Source organism: Ursus americanus, chromosome 12, assembly GCF_024610735.1.
Source record: "Ursus americanus isolate L20-20 chromosome 12, mUrsAme1.1.p, whole genome shotgun sequence".
NCBI classification, from domain to species: Eukaryota; Metazoa; Chordata; class Mammalia; order Carnivora; family Ursidae; genus Ursus; species Ursus americanus.
In genome coordinates this window covers 41,704,243-41,726,170 of record NC_142138.1, presented here as the reverse complement: position 1 = coordinate 41,726,170, position 21,928 = coordinate 41,704,243, and the positions used below count along the sequence as shown (strand labels likewise).

At 44.7% G+C, this 21,928-nt stretch overlaps 1 protein-coding gene across 3 annotated transcripts in view; it reads right to left on the bottom strand.

Moving 5' to 3' along the window:
- The window catches only part of LRRC8D (leucine rich repeat containing 8 VRAC subunit D), a 111,792-nt gene that overhangs the window by 87,866 nt on the left and 1,998 nt on the right, over positions 1–21,928 (bottom strand). For 2 of the 3 annotated variants that reach the window (XM_045801820.2, XM_045801821.2), the window contains exon 2: positions 2,675–2,827. The gene's annotated coding sequence lies outside the window, so the exon portion shown is untranslated. Of the gene's footprint in view, positions 1–2,674; positions 3,281–21,928 lie in introns of those variants that run through there. The other variant, XM_087866090.1, reaches the window with a different exon arrangement.

Here is a 21,928-nt window from a genome sequence, read left to right as displayed (position 1 = left end):
TAGTAGGCTACAAAGAGAGTCACACAAATCATTTTTTAATTTATTGTTTCTTTTCTGGGACATGAAGAGTTCTGGGGTAAACCAGAAGTACCGCTTTTTTATTTTAAAAAGGTAGGCTTTTTAGATGCTATATGCTCATCTGACCCTTCAAAAAGATACTGGTCATTAAGACCTGACATAAGATATCTATAAATTAAAGCATGCCATTAGAATTTAGGCAGCAGAAAACAAATCACATTGATGCAAACACAGCTATATCTAGTCACTAATACAGAGGAAGTGTAAATTTCAAATGAGAGGGAAAAAAACACCATAAAGAAAGCCCTGAACTCTGGGTGGAGTGAGTGGGAAAAGATCTGAAGATGTAGGTAAGGCTAGTCTCAAGTCAGTGTTTACCAGCTTTCTTGGAATGGCGAAAGACCCCTGAATCAGCACTGCCATCTCTTCCTGAGGCAACAACTTTCCAGATTACAGAAGGGCCAGGACTATAAATCAAAAGACTTGTTGAAGTCCCAGCATCTCCATTTACTAATATGACCACTGACAAGTCACATTTTATCAGCCTCAGTTTCCTCTCTCCACAAAATGGAGTAAATGAGTCCTATTTCACCAGACTATTAAAGGGAATAACAAATTATAAATGAGATCTAGAAAATGTGCTCTGTAAACAGAAAATGAGGATCTTAAGATCAGTTATCATTATTCCTGGGTTATTATTTAATTATTATTAAATTCTGCTAGGGTAGGAGTAAATCCTGTTTCTAAATGGGGTACAGGTTTAGAGAGTCACAAAGGCTGTTCTATTTTATCTTGAAGCAGAGCGACTGATGTTGAACAAAGTCCTCAATTAAATTAATGAACCAGAGGGCCAGGAGTATACTTGGGTATAAAAGTACTACGGTTGTACAGGTCATTCAAGAGTCTCTCTCACTGACTTGTTTTCACTTTTAATCTTGTCATGTATTTGACAAGAGAAGAGGCATAAACATAGACATAACACAATGAAATTCAAATTTAAGAAGCCCACATCCATCTATCTAGAGAAAAGATGAAATTAATCGCTCAGTTCTTATAATGCATCTTGGCTATTTACTGCTAACACAATTATGCCAATTATTGATATTATCGCGATGCTTAGAGCAGCAGCATTTTAAAAGAGATTAAAGTTCTGAAGGACTACTGAAATAATGGGATCACAGAATTCAAATCACTGCTGACAGGGGGGGAAAAAAGGGAGGGAGAGGGCAGTACAAATCTACCAGGCTACCTGACTACAGAAGATTTCCCTTTCAAAGCAAAATTAATTACAACTAACCCTGCTTCCTGAGGAGGCCTGGCCGCCCAATAAGGTGAAGGAGCTAAGTGCACCTGGTAATGGGATTATGCATATTCCCTCCGTGCTGAGAAAAAGGCCCTTCTTGCAGAATCTCACCCTCTGCCCCTCTAGTCATATCCCTTCTTCCAAAATAGAAGAGTAAGAGGATGCTACTGGCTTTTACATTGTTCAAACATAGCATTTGAGGCCAATCTGCCCATCAAACTGATTCTTCTCAACCATCCAACCTCCCTCAGTGACCCTCCACCAGACTCGAGTTTCACCAGGTGGATAAATATAGGCGGAGAAACAAGGCCAGGCTTTCATTAGGGGAAAAGTCAATCTGACTTCGTCTGCAGAGACAGGAGCTGCCAGGGAAATGAAGCAGCACAAAGTCTGTGCCTAACACCAACCTCTTCTCCAGTGGTTTGCTCTCCACCTATGAACATCTGAGAAGGAGAAAGATATGGACGGATGTGCAACTATAATCTACTTGGTGAATTTGAGAAAAGTCATTCTCAATTTTACTCTGATGGAAAATGGAATATAATGAATAAAGATGTCTGGCTCATACCTTTAATAGGACCTTCTGTCTGAGCAAGGGAGCCTGGCTAAGAAACCACAACTGCAGTTAACAAGCCAGACACCAGACTAAACACCTCAGAACTAGCCGTCCCTCCTTCCTCGTCGCTACCTTTCCAGTGCTTTCCAGTGCGTGTCTGCATCACTAATTCCTCAGTTCTTGAAAGCCTGGCTCCCCCTCACCGCCCCCCTCCAAAAAAACCCAAAACAAAACAAAAACAAAAACACAACAACAAAGTGAGGCTCCGCTCAAGAGGTGGGATTTCAGAGCCTGGGCACCAAGACTCGCGCTCCCCTTTCCACCTTACGCTTCGCCCGCCACTCACCCTCTCTCCCCCTGGGTCCCCACTTCTCACACACTAGTCTTCCTAACACCCAAGCCTCCCAGGGCCTTCCGGTAGAAAACCCCAGGGCAGCGAGGCAGCAACAAAGCGCCCCGCTTCAGGCAGCGGCAGGAGGAGGCGGCGGAGAGGGCAGCTGGGGACTCCGGGGAGCCTCCCGGGCACCCGCAGCCCGGGCTGGAAAGCGCCCGCCGACGCCGAGTGAATGAGCTCGGGCAGGTCCCCTCCCACCCGCGGGGTCCCACACACCCCGGCGGCACGGCCACGGTCAGCAGACACCCCTGGGGGCGAAGGCGGGGAGAGGGGCGCGACCAGGCACCCGCCCGCAAGTGAGGCTGCGGCGCGGAGCCGGAGCGCTGGCTCGGCGGCACCCACGGGCGGCGGCCAGTGACAGCACAGCGCCCGGCGGCGGGGCTCCCGACCCGACCACACGCACCTGGACCAGGCGGCCACCCTGCTCCCTCAGGGCGTTCTCCGGGGACTCGGCTTCGGGGGGGGGGGGGGCTCCGCAGGCTGGAACCGGCGGCAACGGAGACTTCACTCCTCCATCCTGGGACCCGGCGGCACGTTACAGTCAGCCGTGCACTTCCTGTTTGAAAACACAGGGGAGAGAAAGAGCGAGAGATCCGAGTGTTGGCAGAGTGGAGGGAGGGGCGCAGACCGGCGGGAGGGAGCACCGGGGGGCTGCGGGTTGCATAACTACCGCCGCCCCCGCCGGCCTCGCCAGGGTCTCTCCGGGAGCTGTCCCCCCCGCCGGGCGGGCGGCGACCCGCCACACGGGCTCTCCCCACGAGGTGCCTCCCCGCGGGCCGGGCTTCCCCCTGCTGGAGGCCTCGCAGCCAGCGCGCTGGCAGCCCTTCCGTTTCCAGCCCCTGCCCCGCTTCTCCCCTCCCCACATGTACCGAGTCAATGGACTGCACGCTTCCTCCCGAGCGTAGCGCCGTAGCGCCGCGTGTAGTCTGCCTCGGTTTTCCTTCTTTCCTCTCCTCCCCGCCCCCGCCCCTGGAACAAAATCGCCTTCGGGAAGGTGTAAAGACAGGACCGAGCCTTTCCAGGGGAGTGGAGGCTGGATTTATGCAAAAATTTTAAGTGAATAGCCACATCCCAGTACATCCACTCCAACTAAGCACTGAAACAGCCTCAGGATGGGAAATGACTTGTCTTGCGCCCGGCTGACTCAAAAGAAAGCATGCACACAGCTGCCACAAACGGGGGTGGGGGGGTGGAGGGGAGTTCCAGGGTTCTAGGGTCTCCACTAGGACAACCTCATCCTCACAGTCCCCTAACATTGCATATATCAATTCCACACAGAAGAGAATACTATAGTGTATTCTTTCAGGAAACAAGTATTTCTTCCTGCTTATGAAACACAGAGCAGTTCCAAAATTCTGAGTTTGGGTTCACTGTGTTACCCTCTGACTTAGGTGAACTTCAGGATAGTGTTTAAAAAATAGTAAACAGGTGGTTTAAGAATCTGCCATATGCAGAGCATACCAGCTCTAGGAGTTTTTAAGTGTGTTCAGTGACGGGTTTCTGGGCTTACAGGTGTGCATGGCTTCATCTGTCTGCACCCTGCCTGCCCTTGCACACCAATCTCTGGGGTCACAAGGCACTTAAGGACTGTCTCAGATAAACAGCTCCTTTTACCATCAAGCTGATGGCTTAAATAAAAGTTATTCGTGTTTCAAAACTCAGCATGGACAGTAGGATAATTATTCTACATAGGATAATTATTCTACATAAAAAGCCAAATTTTGACGAAAGCAGAAATTAACTGATGGACATTAAGCTCCTACTCTGTGCTAGACAGCATCTCATTCTAATCTGCTCTTAGTTTTAACATTTCCCAACAGATCCACAAATGTCCTATTCTCATATTCCCAACTGAGGAAACAGGGTCAGAGAAGTTAAGTAACTGTCCTGATGTCTCAGCTAGAAAGTGGTCAAATGGAGAGTTGAATAACAGGTCTTTCCTAAGTATAAAATCTGGGCCATTTCCTCTACACTCCGCTAATTCTCAAAACAATAGTGAATCCCCAGAGAAAAATCAAGCCCAGTGACCATCTGTGATCCATTTCTTCATCTCCAAATGATCCTGCAATTTACAAGCTGTAACCCCGTTGAACTAGCTAGGGTCCTTACCCACCTCAGTAATATGTACCTTGATTACCCAAGCAGAGGACACTATGCTCTTTCCTACTATCTACTACTGGCTCTTTCAGCCTTTTCAGAATTACTCAGTGGCAAAAGTTCAAAAGGTTCTAGGATAGCCTCTCTTCTGCCAAGGTACAAAGTCTGAGCAAGTTCAGAACCTAATCGGCTGACTAATATTTGTTCCGTGAATTCTTTCTCTTTACCTGGGATTTTTTAAGAGGGCAAACAAAACAACACAACACACACATAGCCTCAACTTTTAGTGAAACTGATGAAATTCTCTCATTTTCTATTTCCTTTGGCTTCAGCACTTAGCTCATACTCACCTGTCAGGAGCATGCTACCAGCCTCCTGACAAGCCAAGAAACAAAAGTACACATAAAAAAGCTGATTAAGCACCTTGGCAATGGCAAGACCCTGGGCGCTTGGGGAGAGTGAGGGAGGAAGTGTGCTTTTATCCTGTGACCAGATGAACTGCATCTCACTTGGCCCTGCCCACCCCCTCACTAAGGAGCACACTCTGGAGTTGTAGACTCTGCAGGTGAATGGCCAAGGGCAGCCCAAGCAGGGTGGTGGCGGAGACCCAGAGATAAAGTCCCATCCGTTATGCGTGCCCAGTCTAATGAGGGCTTATTACCGAAAACTTCCTGAGGGGTCTCAGCATCCTTTCAGGGTCCAGCTCTGTCTTGGCTGCCACCTTGTACCTTCTCACAGTCCCTTGCTTCCCTGGACTTGTCAACTCTTCATCTCTTTTCACAGACTTAATACTTTTTCCCAAAGCACTGCCATTTTTTCCCCACAAAGTACATGGTAGAAGGGAAGCATATAGCTCAAAACTTCTCTCTCATCTAAAAAAAAACCTGTTAGGGGCACCTGGGTGGCTCAGTAGTTAAGCATCTGCCTTCGGCTCAGGTCACGAGGGGAGCCTGCTTTTCCCTCTCCCTCTGCCTGCTGCTCCCCCTACTTGTGCTCGCTCTGTCAAATAAATAAATAAAATCTTTAAAAAAATAAAAATATAAAAGAACCCTGTCAATAATTACCATGTTTTTGAGGATAAAATTCTATTTCAAAATACATTTTGGTATCCCTGCCTTCATTTTTGTTACTCATTATGATTCCAAGAGCCTAGAAGGAAAATCTCTGAAGAAAAAGGAAATTCTTAAGAAAAACCAAAGGAAACATGCTGAAATTAACCTGCATGGATCCCGTAGTGTACATACAACGCTCCTACAACTGCATCAGTCCCAGACCTGTTTCCTAACAGCCACAAGGTCTGAGTATCATACTTTCCCATTGTTCAGCTGTTCTCCTACACCTTCTGTGTTTCACAGAGAAGTGTTTCTACCTTATACCTGTTGAGTAAAAAAAAAAATAAGAAATAAATCTAAAACACGACCTCATAGGCAGAGAAAAAAATATCTCCCCAGTAGGTACAAATCATGCCACAAGAGATAAAACTGATTTTGGAAGAATATTGGAAGTTCATTTTGAAAGTCTCCACTCCCTAAGTACGACAGTCCATGGATCAAGACGGCAACATCATGAAAGCCATTTTGGAGGCTCCAAATTAAGTGACAAGAGATAGCTTCTCTGAGGACTAACAGGTGTGGAGGAGGAAATGATAAAATCATATCTTAAATGATGCTGCTTATCCTTCTTCATCTTAAAAAGAAAAAGACCTTACCTTGGTGGTTAAAAATGTTTGCCACAGATTTCTTTGTATGAAAATTCTTGGGCCATTATTTTTTTTTTAAGATTTTATTTATTTATTTGACAGAGATAGAGACAGCCAGTGAGAGAGGGAACACAAGCAGGGGGAGTGGGAGAGGAAAAAGCAGGCTCATAGCGGAGAAGCCTGATGTGGGGCTCGATCCCATAATGCCGGGATCACGCCCTGAGCCGAAGGCAGATGCTTAACCGCTGTGCCACCCAGGCACCCCTCTTGGGCCATTATTACAGCTGGATTTTGCAAAGAAAAAGACAATTGACAGGCCGTCTGGTTACCTAAGAGAGTGCCTCTCTGTACTAGCAGACTTCACATCAGTGACCCTATCTGCCTGCATTTCCAGGGTGGCAATGCAACAGGCTTTTCTGTGAAGGAGGCCTCTGGCACTCACACTCACCTCCCAGCCTCTGCAAAACCTGGGCCATCGCTTTCAAGGAAGATGTCCTCAGAGCCAACTGGCTGGCTTGATTGGCATTTACCCACAGAGGGTTATTAGCCATTTTCAAGGAGCCAGAGTGTCATTTCCCATGGCAAAAATGCAGTAGAGGGGTGCAAATCATTTTTTAAAACTCTGCCTGCAAGACAGTTTGGGGTCCCTTCTGGGCACAGAGTTTCCTGGCTCTGAACAAGCTGAGAAGGAAAGCACTGCTTAGAGTACCCCATAGCATGACTCAGAAGACCCCACTACAAAGCAGAAACATAGGGCCAGGGTGATTACAAGCCTGGGCTGGTATATCTCACAACTCAGTGCCTTGGTTTCCCCAGCTTCCAATCACACGTACAAATTCACCCACGCTGCATAGAATTAGTAACTTTACCTGGGACCCTCACATGCCCTGCCCGCCTGAACTTGCACAACTGCCTTTTCAGGGAAGACTCATTATCACTGTGTGAGAAGAAGCAGTGGAGTTCACAGATGTTAAGTCATTTTCTCAAAGCAGCAGGTAATGGAGCTAAAACTCACCCTGGGTCTGTTCTTCCTCCTTTTAATTGAAGAGAAATGAGTGGGTGCATTTTGGCTGTGGATTTATTCTTCTGTGCTACACAACTTTTACTCAGAAGCATCTTACTTTTCAAACACAACTTGTAATGTTCCCTCAGCTGCGTCATGTTACTTCATCACCTTGCCAAATTTCTGTAAAGTGTAAATTATAAGCATGTCTTTTGTAACCGGCCAACTGATTCTCAACCCTAGCAATGTAAGTCCATACAAATTAGGTTAAATATGCTCTGGGGCCGCAGCTGAATATTATTTTATAAAATCATAATATCCACTAGTCAAACTGTGATGCCGAAAATCTCAATATATTTTTTCCAAGTCTCCCCTCTCATTCTTCAGTTAGTATGCAAATATATAAGTAAAGTGCGCCAGGGCAGCTGACGCGCAACGATTTAAAGAGCATAAGTAAGAAAGAATAGCAAGAAACCACAGAAGTTTGACTAAATGCAAATACCTGTACACAAGTTAAGAGTATTCAGAATGTTCCTGGCACAAACTGTTAGCAGTGCACAGCCTTGGATTATTTACTGACTGTCGATCTTGATATGTATTGTGTAGACTAAACACTGTCCTGTAAGACACTTCTCTTTGGAAAGCATGTTTTGTCTATTTATCTTCTGTAGTGGGTATTTCTGCTTCCTTATTAAAAAAAAAACAAAAAACTTAGGGGCGCCTGGCTGACTTAGTCAGGAGAGCATGTGACTCTTGATATTGGGGTTGTAAGTTTGAACCCCACATTGGGTATAAAGATTACTTAAAAATAAAATCTCCAAAAAAGATTTAATTGTCTTTGGGCTTAAAAAATAATATATTAAAAACCCAACAACTTAAAAGGATTGGCCCCAATGAGTCAAATAAACATAAGCTTCACTGCCAAGAAAATGTTTTTAAAAAAGATTTTAAAAATATATAAACATCTGTACACATCTGATGATAGCAAAGTATTATGAGCTCATAGGGAATAAGTCACACACATCACTGTCTATTGAATGTATCAATTCTCAGTGATCTATTACAATGGAATCTTAAAGAAAAAAAGCAATTTGTGAATAATTTAAGGTGATAAAATCGGACAGTTGATTTTCATTTCCTTTCCTTTGCCTGTGTAACAGAATGGCTAAGACAAACAGCATAAAAGAGTAACAAAATGCCTAGAAAACCCAGAAACATTATTATAAACTTTTGAAAGATTAGTCATCCATGTTTAAATTAAACCAAATTCTAACCACTTTACATGTCTTGACTCAATTATTCCTGACAACAACCCTAGGAGGTAGAAATTAGCACTACCTTTGTATTACAGATCAGGAAATAGACGCAGAGATATTAATTTGTCCGAAGTAACACTGTTAGCAAATACCGGAACTTGGGCAGCCTGGATGGCCACAGAGTCTACTTTCAACCAACACATTTTACTACCAATAAGGCACAATTGGATTGGACTTGCTTTTTCCAGCAAGAAAGTTCCAGGGGGAACTTTGGGGGATAGGCCCATGAGTATGGCACAATCAGAGTTTTTCCTTTTTGCAGCAAAAATGGTTGTAAGGGGTAAGAGATATACAGCCTGCTACATGTTGCTGAAAAAAAGGAATATTGAAAAGAAAGGAAAAGATATCTGCAGAATGGAAAAGCCAGGAAGAAGAGCTACTTCCTCGCCTTAAGCAGAATCCTGGCTTGCAAGGCTCCAGGATCGCCTGGCTATGGCACAACTGAGTTAGCAAGGGAAGGGAATGCAATGAACCCCATGTACTTTGATCTTCCTGAAGCATCTGATACAGTGTCCCATGAAATCAGGAGCACTAAATCAACTGAAACTTATGTGGCAACAAGAACCACACAGGAGTTAAGCAGGCTAGAAAGAAAAACACTGGATAGATCTACCAGTATGATGAAGAAAGAACCACAAGGAACAGTGTTCAAAAGTAACTTGGAAATTACTCACACCGTTATAATCAAATGTGCACATAACATTAATCTGGGAGGTGTAAAAGGGCAAATGAGGGCAAGCCAATTGAATCTGTTAAATTAACAGAGAGGTGAAGAGAAATTCAGTTTCATTTTGGGCTCATTTTAATTTTCAGGGAGGAGCTAGGATGTCCAATGGGTACTAACCACCTCTAGACCTGAAATGCCAAGGCTGAGCTAAGTAAAGTAAGCAACGGCAAACTGGGTATGTTTAAAATTTTTGGACCTTACGTCTGAACTTCAAAAAGCATGATCCTATTATTCCACACACCAGCAGTAAAGTTCCATGAGAAATAATATTCCTTTCAACAAGAAGACTTTGTTAGCAAAATTCAAAGAAAAGAAGGGTCTCAAAGGCTGAATTTGGAGGTCAGATGAAAAAGTCAGTAGTGTATGTATAATCTGGCCCCACTACAAATATGCCACACAAGCAGAAGGTCATGAGAATGGTTTGCAAACACACAGCGGAGAAGGAAGAGAGAAGAGAGCTAAAACTTGGACTAACATTATTTTTTTAAGCATAAATTATAATTTCTAATTTTTTTCAATGTTGAGAAATCGCTTCTCCCTTGGTAGAACTGTTTGCCTTCCCAGCAGAAATTATACTTTAAACGTCAGTAGTTGATTTAGAACTCAAGAAATGGGAGTAAGAGAGGTCTGTAACATTTGGGGGGAAAAAATGGCTTAAGTTCAGGTTGGGTCCCAGGAAATGTACAAGTGAGCAGCATTTCATTCAACTCCTAAGAGACTGGACTGAACTGGGGGCACTATAGACACCCTGCTCCAGGCGACTCCAGAACTCACGCTCTGAGAGACTGTGGATGAACAGTCACCAAGGAAATCCTACATATTCCATTTCCTTCTAAATAAAGGGAAAAAGCCAAATTTAACACAGAATCATAAAGATTAGAGCTGTACTACATTCTAGATATGAATGGGAAAATGTATGTGAAAGCGACCACGTTCTGAAATTATCATTTAATACCTATAGAGCATAGAGACAGATCTTCCCCAAGCATTGATTATTGCCCCCCCCCATGGTTTAAAAATTATTCATGCCATGACAAACCCACAGTTGGGCCCCATACCCAATGTCCTAATGTCCACAGGACCCACTGCTTGATCTAACTCAGAAGCACCTGCAGGACCTTGTAAACACAATCATCCAGGCCAGGCCCCACCCCAGATCTACACCATCAGAATCACTGCTGGGGGTGAGTGTTTAATCTGTCCATTCAAGGAACTCCCAGGGGGCCCTAAGGTGCAGCCTGGTTGGGGAACCTCTCCTTAAGACATTCTATTCCTTTCTTCACTCGACCACCAGAATTGCTGAAGTCAGAAACTGCAACAAATAACGTCTCTTCTCATGAACCTTTAGTGCAATAACCTTCCAAAGGCAATGGAATGAAGTCCAAATTCCTTAGCAGGACACCCGAGGCCCTCTGTAATCTGTCCCAAACTGCTTTTCTGCTATCCTTTCTTCCCACATTCCTCCCTCCGTCACAGCACCAATCCCTAAACACACACATGCTTCTTTCACGTCCCCATACTTCACCGCCCCAGTGTCCCCTCGGTCTTCCACCCTTTCTCTACCAGTCAACATCTTCCACATCCTTGCAGGCCCTGCTCAAGTTAATTTTCTGAAATAGTTTTGTGTGTGAAATCTTCTCTGATTTTTTTTTTTTTTGGAAGACTTTATTTATTTGAGAGAGAGAGTTAAGAGAGAGAGCATATGCAGGTAAGGGGCAGAGATGGAAGCAGACTCCCCACCAAGCAGGGAGCCTAATTCCAGGGGGGGGGGCCTCCATCCCAGAACCCCAGGATCATGACCTAAACCAAAGGCAGACGCTTCACCGACTGAGCTACCCAGGTGCTCCTTCTCTGATCTTTCCAGTCAAAAATCAGTCTCTCCTTCCTCTGAGCAAATGTCCAAAAAATGGAGCTCATCTAGGAGCTCCCATACACCGCATGCTGTGCTGAATTACACGAAACTGTTCGCATGCCGGTCTCCCCACGGAGAGCAGAGGCATATGTGACTCGTGTTTTATACTGTGGATAAGGGACAGATCCAGGTTCAAAGTGTAGTTCTTCCAGGTACTTACTAGCACTGCAATCCTTGGTGGGTTATTTAAACACACTGTGCCTCCATTTTGTAATCTTCGAATTGGAACAATGACAAATGATATCCACCTTCATGACTGAAGTGAAGATAAAGCATGAGAAATGTTTGGCTCAATACGGACCACCTAAAAATTCACCCAGGAGACAGCTTTTCATTATCTTTTATTATTAATTTGAGTTTCCTATGCCACAGGAATGTACTGCAAGGCAGTGCTCAGATCATTTGCTTTCAAAGTAGTAAGCAGTGATTTCTTAACGCCCTTTCTCCTTACCCAAGTTTGTTCCGTTACGAAGGGTATTTCATAATATGTCTACTGACAAGTCATCTCTTACTCCCCTTTCTTTCCTTCAAAAATCATTGTACAAAATTCCAGCGAGCAAGCCCTGTCAGCGTCCCTCCTCCTCCAACTGACTTTTTGCTTTGAACTACAGTAACTGCCGACGGCCACAGGGTCGCTGCCCAGAGAACCGCCCGCTTCACCCTTACAACAAACAGCACTTTGTAGGCAAACTGGAGGCGAGCCCAAAGTAGGAGGGGGAAAAGCCAAGGAAAAGGAGTTTGGGCCAGAAACTGAGTTGACACCCACACGACGGTCCACACTGTAACACAGGTAGGGAGAGAACAGGAAAGGAAAGACATAAACCTTCGCAATACTCGCAAGCATCCCCCTCACCGCTCCTCCACGGAGAGTGACTTCCAGGGCTCACAAAGGCCACGCTGGTCCCCTCTCTGCCTAACACACACGGCTACTGTTGTTGACAAACGACTGTCCTGTAGAATAGCACCTGCTCTTCACCAAACCAGTCATGTTGCCGTGACTACCCCTCCATCATTCCCATGGAGACGAAACCCAGTGAAACCCAACGTGAATTAAATCCAAGGTCACACAGTCAGTAGAAGCCAGGGCCAACACCGGATCTCAAGTCCTTCAGCTCCAGATCCATGGTCCTCCCACTGCCTTACATTAAGTGTGAAAAGCAATTGTCAACATGCTCTCAGAAGCACTCCAAATCCACTAGTTGTAAAGGTAAACCGTTTCTGTGCTCTTAAAAACAATTCTGGTGCCAAGAGCGAGGGCTGTCACAGCAGCGAGGCCCCAACGGCTGCTCCGAGGAGGATCTGTGCGGTATGCGAGCACGCCATTCCAGAAGAGCTGCAGCTCTCTGTTCCTAGATGGAAACTCTCCTGACAACTCTGCTCATTCCGTTTGGGGAGGAGCGACTGGGGAAGGAGCAAAATTGTCATTCTTTTTTCAAACCCAATCTTGATCCTGATTTTAAAGCTGAGGCAATGTGGGAAGCAAAAGAGGTTCTAAAGCAAATCTGTGATCCTTGCTGTGAGAGAGCGTGAGAGGCAATAATGCAGTTCTCAAAAGCACGGATCCTGAAGCCACGAGGGCCTGGGCTCCCATCACTGCTCTGTCACTGCCAGTATCTGGCCCTGAGTCCCTCAGCTGCTCACGGTCATGGGGAAGTGCAGCCAGACTGCGGAACTGGGCCTCAGTGTCCTAGGCTCCATGGGGGTGGGGGGCAGGCGGGTGAGGAGCAAATGAGCTCCTCAATGCAAAGTGCTCCAAACAGTGCTGGGCACGTGTGTTTCCTATTATCATTTCCGGAATGGAATTGGTCTCTAAGGCTGTCTTTTTCAAGTGTATTTTATAAGAAGGTTCAAGAAGACTTCTCGTACAATTGGTTTATCCCTAATGCCCCAAACCAGCACGAAGATTATTTACAAGTTTCACTTCCTGATAGGATCTTCCAGGATTTCCATCTGTGGACTAGAGTCCCTGTAAGAAGAAACAGTGGAATTGGAAGAATTCTTCTTCTTCCAGCGATAGTGCAAGGAAATCGGCACCCATTCTCTCAGTACTGCAAACTGGCTTCCAGCATGGAAAAAAAAAAAAGACCTTCATTGCATTAAACTAACTAATGCGGGGGGGGGGGGTTGGTGTGTGTGTGAATTTTTTAAAAATGCGTGTTTTATTCTGAAAGCCACCAAAGCATTAAACATTTAAAGTTACACCAGCTGAGAGGGACTTGGTTCCGCTCACACAGGGATGACAGTCCTATGGACTGGAATAAAACCTGCTGATGAATCAAAAAGATTTCTTTCCCAGAAAATGCTGAAATTCCAGGAACAATGTGCTATACTTGGGATGATGAAGAGAACAATGCCTTTAAAAAATCCCCTCTCGGGCTAGGCGCCCAGCATCAGCTAGCAACAGAGATCTGCTCACGCATCACCTCTCCTCTCTCAGAAGGGGCATTTGCACAACACATTCTACGGCAACGATGGAAGGCTCTTCCCCTTAGAAGAGCAGATACGACGGAACACAGCAGCACCAGTCGGGTCACAGGTCGGGTCATAGGTCGGGTCTGAGGTCGTGCCCTGCACAGGGGCGCCCAGCCAGGGAGCAGGGGCAGAAACCCAGTCTCCGCTGCTCCCCGCAGCGCGCCCGGACGCAGAGGCAGTCCTGCCGCCGCTGACTTCACACAAAGGGTCTGTAGGGGCTGCTCCAAGTCGTGCTGAGCACACGAGCCCTCCACGAGCGAAACAAGCTGGTGTCCAGCGCCCCGTGGGAGCTGGGGGCTGCCGGGCGTACCCCCTTGGACGCCGCTGCAGTTTGTACTCGAAAACAGCCAACTTTCTGCAGTGCAAACATTTGCCAGCCCTCCTGGTTTCCTTTTGGTTATCAGCTGCTCTGTATTCTCCTTTCTGACGGGAACCCTTTCCCTTCCTTTCCACTCCAATTCTCCTTTTGCAGAAGCCACAACACAAACTAATGCGCACCCACGAGGAATGGCAAAATCATGGCACTCTGCCCACCCACATAGATTCCACACTACTTCTAAATATTTATCGGGTCACAGTTGTCCCTTTCTGGTGTAAAGACTCTTCTTGCCTCTCCCTCTCTTCTCTATTACCCCCAAATCAATTTTGAGATATAAATAAATGCCCCTCTTCCCTTATCGTGGGAGAGTAGATGATCTTTCACCTCCAAGTGGCGCTTACCCCTCATTCTCTACTCCTGGGCCCACCTGCCCCCTCCGCCCCCATACCGGTATGATCTTGGCCTCCCGGCTTCATTCCCAAACTATATGTTTCTCCCTGAATCTACCACTCCTCAAGCAAGACAACCCTTCACATGCATTCATTCCAGGTATAACATAACAAATTTAAAGGGGAGAAGTTGTTACCATTACAAGTAGGGGGCTTTTGTTGTTGTTTTTCTACTTTGTGTGTGTATGGGGGGGGTGCACAGAACAATGAAATCAAGTTTTGATCGGTTTCCACTTAAACAGATTTGTCGAAGTGTATTGTGCTTTTATTCACATCCCATGCTTCTGTTTACCTGGTTCCGAAGGGCTATCTATCGCTAAAGGCCTAACCTTGCAGGCTGTATCCAGCCCACAAAGCCATTTTGTTTGGTCTGCAGGAAGTTCTTACTCAAAATGTTGAGTTAGCCAATCTTTTAAAATCAGGAGATTTTAAAGTAATAATCCAGATTTCTGGCTTACGGTGAAAAATCAGAAGATCTGGCAAGACTTGCCCACATTCCCATATGGCAACAATTGGCTGCTGAACAGATCAGTTGAACAGAGCCCCTTTAGACAGACCTGCACTTTCTAGTTCAGCCCAGGTCCACCCCACTCCTTCCTGATCGCCCTTCCCTGAGGCTGAGGACCAACTGCCACAAATCCTCTTCTGTGAGGCCTACTTCAGGCAGTGCCTAATATTTGCTTAAGACCCCAGGGCAGAGCAGGCCTCCAACTCGGACGCTCCCTCTGGTCAGCGCAGGAACTACAGATACAATGACAAAGTTATTTGCCACATACAAAATAACGTGTAAGGAAAAGAACTAAGAGAGAAGGAAAATGTGCCATAATAGAACGCTATCTGAAAGGAACTACACTAAAGAGAGAGAAGAGTGTCCCTCCCTCCCTGTGTGCGTGTGCATGAGATGGGGGTGCGTTCGTGCAAGCTGTATTAGCACTGCAGACCACCTTCTAATCTGTACTTTATTATTGGCTAAATGTTAGTGTGGAAAATACAACCTCCGAAGTCGAAATTCTAACAGAATAAATTCACTCCCCTGAAATGGTTATACATGAGCAGAACACATCTACCAATGGGTCTATAAATATGTGATGTAGACAGACGGATACTTATTGACGCACTGCTTACTGAGAGGACATAGATAGGAGTGTTTATTGTTTCACTGCGTATGTTTGCTATGGCACGTATTCAGCAAGGACTGGCTGTTAACACCTGACAAACACGAGCTACGACTGTATGTAGTTACGTACAGCAGTCGTCGTAAGGTCACATCTCCTGAGAAGGAGGACACTCCTGCAACGTACACCACTACAAGTGGCACTCCATCGCCAACACTGGTGACAAGAGAATAGGGCTCAAGGAGTCACCAGGACAAGTGATTTTTAAATACCCTCTCAGTTCTACGATAAACTTACCCTCAAGTGGTTTTATTCTGGTTGGTATTTTCGAAAACGCTGTACGCTGGCGAGAACACTGGCCTGGAAGTCAGCAGACCTGGGTGCCACTACGCTCTTCTCTTCACAGCCTGTGTTCCCAGGTTCAGATCCGACCCCTGAATGGGGAGCAGACCCAGACAGGTTTTAAGGTCGCTCTACACCTCAAAATCCTATTCTCTTTTTTGTTTTTGGCAAGAATATGAATAGGTATTATAAAATGAATACAGAAAAATACAAGAGAAATGAGAACAGCAGATAAGAAAATAGGCTTTGAAATGACAAGTGTAGTTTCAAATTCCACCTCCACCACCTCTGGTTTTTTTGCAAACCACATAACCTCTCAAGCCCCAGTTACCTCATCTGTAAGGTGGGAGTAGTCCACTTTCACTCAGGATTGCTTTGGGGACTGAACGAGAATACATGTAAATTCCAGAGCACAGGTTTGGACAATCAGGAAATGCCTAATAGTTATTAGTATTAATCTGGGGTATTCCACAAATTGTCCAATTGCTTCTTGACCAGTTTAGATTAAAAAAAAAAAAAAGACTAGCTATATCTGATAATAAATTGATTTTAAAAGCTTATTCAGTAGGGTAACATCATGCAGACCATTTCCCAGAGAATTTTAACTTTCAAATACTTCTTAGAACTAAGCTGGCACAATCAGCGATGAGACTTTTGACTGATGGTACTTCATACCCGATGTGACGGGTATGAATCTGTCCTGTCTCCAATGCGTGAAATCTGGAGAAGCAGCTCTCTGGGGATCAACGTCCTTCAGGGAGAAGGGCTGTCTTGCATTTCCTTTCTTCTCCCTGCTTTGTAGAATTCATTACAGTGCTGGTGATCTGTTGATGCTGAGATTTAGCAAAGGAATTTATGGGTTGCTGGGGAAGTGAAGCCTTCTCTGGCAATGTTCCTAACTATTACCAGCAAGCAGAGAGCAAAGTAAAAAGGGTTTTAAGAAACGTTCATAATGGAATCTAACATTGTTATCTGTGAGCCTTGCCCAACAGCAGGTGTCCACAGAAGATATGGACATCTTGAAAACCTTAGAGCAGTAGTAGTACCAGACTTGATTTCAGACTAGTAAAATCTGAAAGACTGTCATAAAATCGCCAGGACTTAGGTGACCAAGAAATGACCCAAAAAACCAAACTATCACCATCCTTCACAAAAGGAAAAAAAATTAATACCTCAAAGTAGGAAGAACCCAAGATTTTTTAAAAAGACCTTTTACATTGAATCAACTCAACATTAAAATCAAAACTGAAAAGCTTGCCGCATTGTCTCCATTCATTTCTTTCTCCATAGGCTGGAGCAACTGTCACCACGGCCCCCCTCTGGAAATGGACTTCCAGTTGGCCCCATTATGCCATCCAGTCTGGGGCACAGCACCTCATGGAGGCACGAAGGGCCACACTGTGAACCATCAAGTGTCTTGGTCATCACCTTCCAAGGATACGGATGTATCCTTAGACTCCGTGTTTGTCTTGGTAACGAATTGTGATCCTGTCAGCCACAAATGTTTCGAAACCTTTTTGAGAGTGTCTTTAGTCAGTCCCCAGCCTTTGCGTGCAGCTCTGTAAGACAGTGGTTCTCAGTCTCGGCTCTACCTATGGAATCACTTGGGGGCAGAGAGAGCTCTTTTCAAAATGAAACTCCACGTCCAGAGACTTTGATTCAATACCTACAGCTCAAGTAACTTAAAAATATTCCCCAGACTGAATGATAGCGAGGCAGGGTTGAGGAAAACTGGTGCCGAATTTTTTTGCCTTCATCCTGAATTTATGTATTACAAAGCTGGAAGGTATACCTCTTCAGGCATTCCTTCAGGGGACAAACATGAATGGAGGGCCTGCCATGTGTGAGTCACTGGGAAATAATCGGAGAATAAGACACATTAGCCCCTGTCCTCACCATGCTGACAAGAGTACCGGAGAAACAGACAAGGAGGTGGGCGATGGAAATACCACATTCAGGCTTCCTGGGATTAGGTGAACATTCTAGGTTCCTCCGTCCTTACCCTCATGGTTCCACAGGCTTCGATAACATCTCCTGGTCTTCTTTCCAGATAATAAAAATCCCAGTATTTTTATCAGAAAAGCAGACAGGCAAGGCCCTGTCCTTGTGGAGTTTCCATTCTAGCAGGAATGCCTATGTTTTCTAGGTACCATTACATTGGTGGTCCTGCTCCACTGTCCTTCCTAAAGTCAGGTGCCCCAGCTTTGAACAAAGCACAGTGGAAACTCAAATAAGATTGCTTTCTGTTTTGTTTCCACAATCTTTTTTTTTCAAAGTCTTTTTGATGGAGCTTAGCATTTCCTGTCTTTTTTAATATGCAAGAGCAAGTTGGGACAACACTGTGAAAGTGTTTTCGAAGTCCTTTCCTGGGTTTTGCCACCAACACACCATCCTCTGACAGTTCCGTAATTTTTCTCTTCGTACCTGACCTCCTATTGCCCAGAGAGAAACTCACCTGCAAATCTTCTGATGACTCACATATCCTAATACGGTTTCCCTGGAGTAAATCCCCATTGGTTAGTTATTTCATAATTCAGAAGAGCTTGCTGTCATCTGTAAACCTAGAAATTCCACTGTGTGCTCCTTCTTTTGGATCAATTATGTAAATAAGGCCTGAGGGACCCACTGTTTACACACCTTCAAGCAGAAGAGAAATCTTTTTATCCTTAGCCTTTATTTGTGTCTTTAAGGCAGACGAATTCTAATGCCTGCTCTGTCACTTCATGTGTAAGCTACAGCTAGTCACATCACCTCCCTGGGCCTCGATTTTCTCATCTATGAAATTCGAGTGCTGATACCTTCTATAAATTCTACCTTTCTATTCAAATGGTACATCACATCCTTAATTCCAAGGAGACTTCAAGTTTCATACAGCCCTTGAAAGTATAAAAGGACAATATCTAAGGGTTTTCCAATATTTTCCCCTCTCAAGAAATCTTCTACCTTCACAAAACATCCCTTTTTCTCTCAGGAATATCCCTCATCTCCAGAGGACATGGACAGGTTTCCCATGCGGACCAGAACAGAAGGGAGAGCAAACACACTACCATCTGGACAGACAACACACCAGCAGGGGAATCAGGGCACAACGGACATTCATAACAAAGAAGGTGCACATGTTAGCTGTGAAATCTGGAATTTTGTTCTAGCCCTCTCAACGATGTTGGATGGCTACCACCCCAAACAAATAATTTATTTAAATCTAGTTTGCTGGATAGATCTAGAACATTTAGAGGACTTGGCACTAAGTTCTTTCTGAACCACTTGCTTCAAAAGACATCCGAGTATGGTGATTTCCTAATGTCATCTCAGAGATGACACGTGAAATCTGGTAAGTATGAAATTATACCAATGACAAGCTAAACCCCAATTCTGGGGAAAAGGCTTGTTTCTAAGCCCCAATCCTCTCTCCTTCCCCAAATGTAAAGCTGTCACTCATGAAGTATCTTGGGCATACTAACAAAAAAAGAAAAGGAAAAAAAGCTTGGCCTGAGTGGGAACCAAGTTCATATGTATTTTTTTCAGTACCACTTATCCTATTTACCTCTTCACAAATTTCCGAAGCAGCTCTGATCTGGCAAGCTTCAGATTTGCACAGAACATTAGAAATTCTCTTCCAGATGTCTAAACAGAATTACAAAGACCCCAGAGGATGGAGTACAGATTTCAGAAGCTTGCAACAGACTCGAATAATTTCAAAAGGGCATCGCAGGTGCAAACATTTGCAAAAACTAAATGCAATGTAGTTTGACCACAAACACAGATTTCTCAGAAGCTCCTAAACTAAGGGCCAATCAACCCCTGGAATTCACCTCCCTCACTCAGCACCCCAGCTCCAGAATAGGACTAACAGTGCCACACGACTGGGTTGCGTGAGTATTAATACAAGTGGCTACAAAGCTCTTGGCAAAGTCATCCTCTACTCCTCTCTCACAGGATTAGAAGGCAGAAGCAAGACTTTTAAATATCAAAAGACCTTAAGACTGGACCAAAATAAATAGGATGGCACTGAACACGGACAAAAACAAACCAAAAAACTTTCACACGCATACAAAAATCTGCCCAATGAATACAAGGATGCAGCAGCTCATACAACAAATATCTGGATGTTTTGACTGTTTGGACAGAACCTATAATGGATCCGTGCTAGCTAAGTGCTGCTATTAAAAAAAAAAAAAAAGGCAGTTTCATAAGTTTAAATTGCAGTAAATAGATGCTTATGCCTTGGTTTCAGGAAACAGCTGTCCTACTGTACTCTTTGTTGACCAGAACACATTTCAATTATCGTATTCAATTCCAGACACTGTTACTCTCCACTGGAGATGCTGACAAACAAGACATCTAGAAACCATGACCCACACAGGATTATGGAAAGAAGTGGACTATTTTGCACTGAGAAAAGAGGAAGGATACATCATACTGTCTTTGTCAAAGATGTCAAAGGGCTGTCCTGTTGATGTGGGAAGTTCCAGAGGAACAGAATCAATGGAACGAAGTTTCCAGGAGGCAGTCTTGAGCCCTAATAATAAGCGTCCACAGTTCGAAGACACAATGACATGTCTTCATAACTAGACTTCCCTGTTTCTGGGAGTGTTTAAATACAGGCTGCCTAGCAAGCGTAAGAATTTACTAAAGAAGTTAGACCAGGACCTCTCTAAAATTCCAATTCTGATTCTGTGATTCCCCACCTACCCAATTATACTGCCCTGCTAGCTCGTCTGCCATGATCTCTAGAAAATGCCCTTTTCTTCTGATTAGGTTTTGCCCAGATCCGAATCATCTCGGGCCTGAGCACAGCAGATGTCTCCCAGGTCAGGTGACCAACCTGGACGTCCCTCCTTCACGTGTCAAGAACCACCTCCTTCAAGGCCTATTCTGAGATGTAACTTCGCTTTACAGCGACCTTTACGGCTACTGTCTAGAGCAGGGTTTCTCAACCCTAGCACTACGGACATTTTTGCCAGGATAATTTGTTGTGGAGGCTGTCCTGGGCATGCAGGAGGGGTGCTCAGCAGGGCCCCGGGCCTCTATCCACTAGATGTCACAGCACCTGCCTCCCAGCCATGACCAAAAAAAATGTCTCCAGACATTGCCAAATGTTTGCTGGGACGCAAAATCACCCCTTGTTGAGAACCACTCTTCTTGAGGCAAATGATTAACACCACTGACTGTGGTTCAAGTTTTCCACTAACTAGATACCCCCCACCTTCATCAGTCATGTTCTGTGTTTCAGCCAGGCAAACCTATTTACTATCTGTGACTTGTGACAAAGCTCACTGCTTTCCTAATACAGGGTCCTTCCTCTTTTCCCAAAGCACACACGGCTTTCATCTGGCTCCCCAAACCCTTTCTGTTTCAGTATTCCTTGACCTATTAGAAAAATGTAATCCTTTGCTTCTGGCGGTGTCCTCACCTATACCTGTCTTACAGGCCCTCTATTTGTACATGAATCCTCTCCTTCCTCGTTAAGGCACCACAGCACCCACTCTGGTTCTCTGCTTGCTGCTGGCACTCAATAAACCCGAGTGGTGTTTCTTAGAAGATCAAGCATCAGCTCTGATTACACATGGAAAATACATGAAATCCCTTACCAACTACCATTTTAAGAACCTATGTGATCATGAGTACACAATTTGAATAAAACTTTGACTTCTTCATACATAGTGCCAATCTACCTACATGACTGGGATTGAACCAAGTCTAACTTCCATCATATAGCTACCAAAACAACTGAGCTACTGGGACAAGACAAACACATCAAATTTTGTAAAATTAATCAAAAAAGCTCAGCACAATATAAAAGTTAAGGGGAAAAGGCCAAGTTTTGACCAAGTTTTTTTTTGTTGTTGTTTAATTCTGTAAACCCTGGCAAGGAGGAAAGGATGCAAATATGGCTCCATACTTCCCCACGTTCGTTGCATCATCCACTACTCAACACGGTATCGGAAGAGACTGGGGTACCAGGTCATCTAAGGACACTCTCCTCTTCCACCTGCTAATATGTTAAGTTTTAATCAACAAAGTACACACTCACACACCCTCAATAAGAACAAGACAAATCTACGATAAAATGTTCAAATATATAAGTAAACCATGCCAATTCAAGATTTGGAATTTTTTTTTCAGCTCGGTGGATTACTAATCATTTTATGGAAGGCTCCCTACCTAACCTATAGAAATCAAACACTCCAAATCAACTTTGCTGG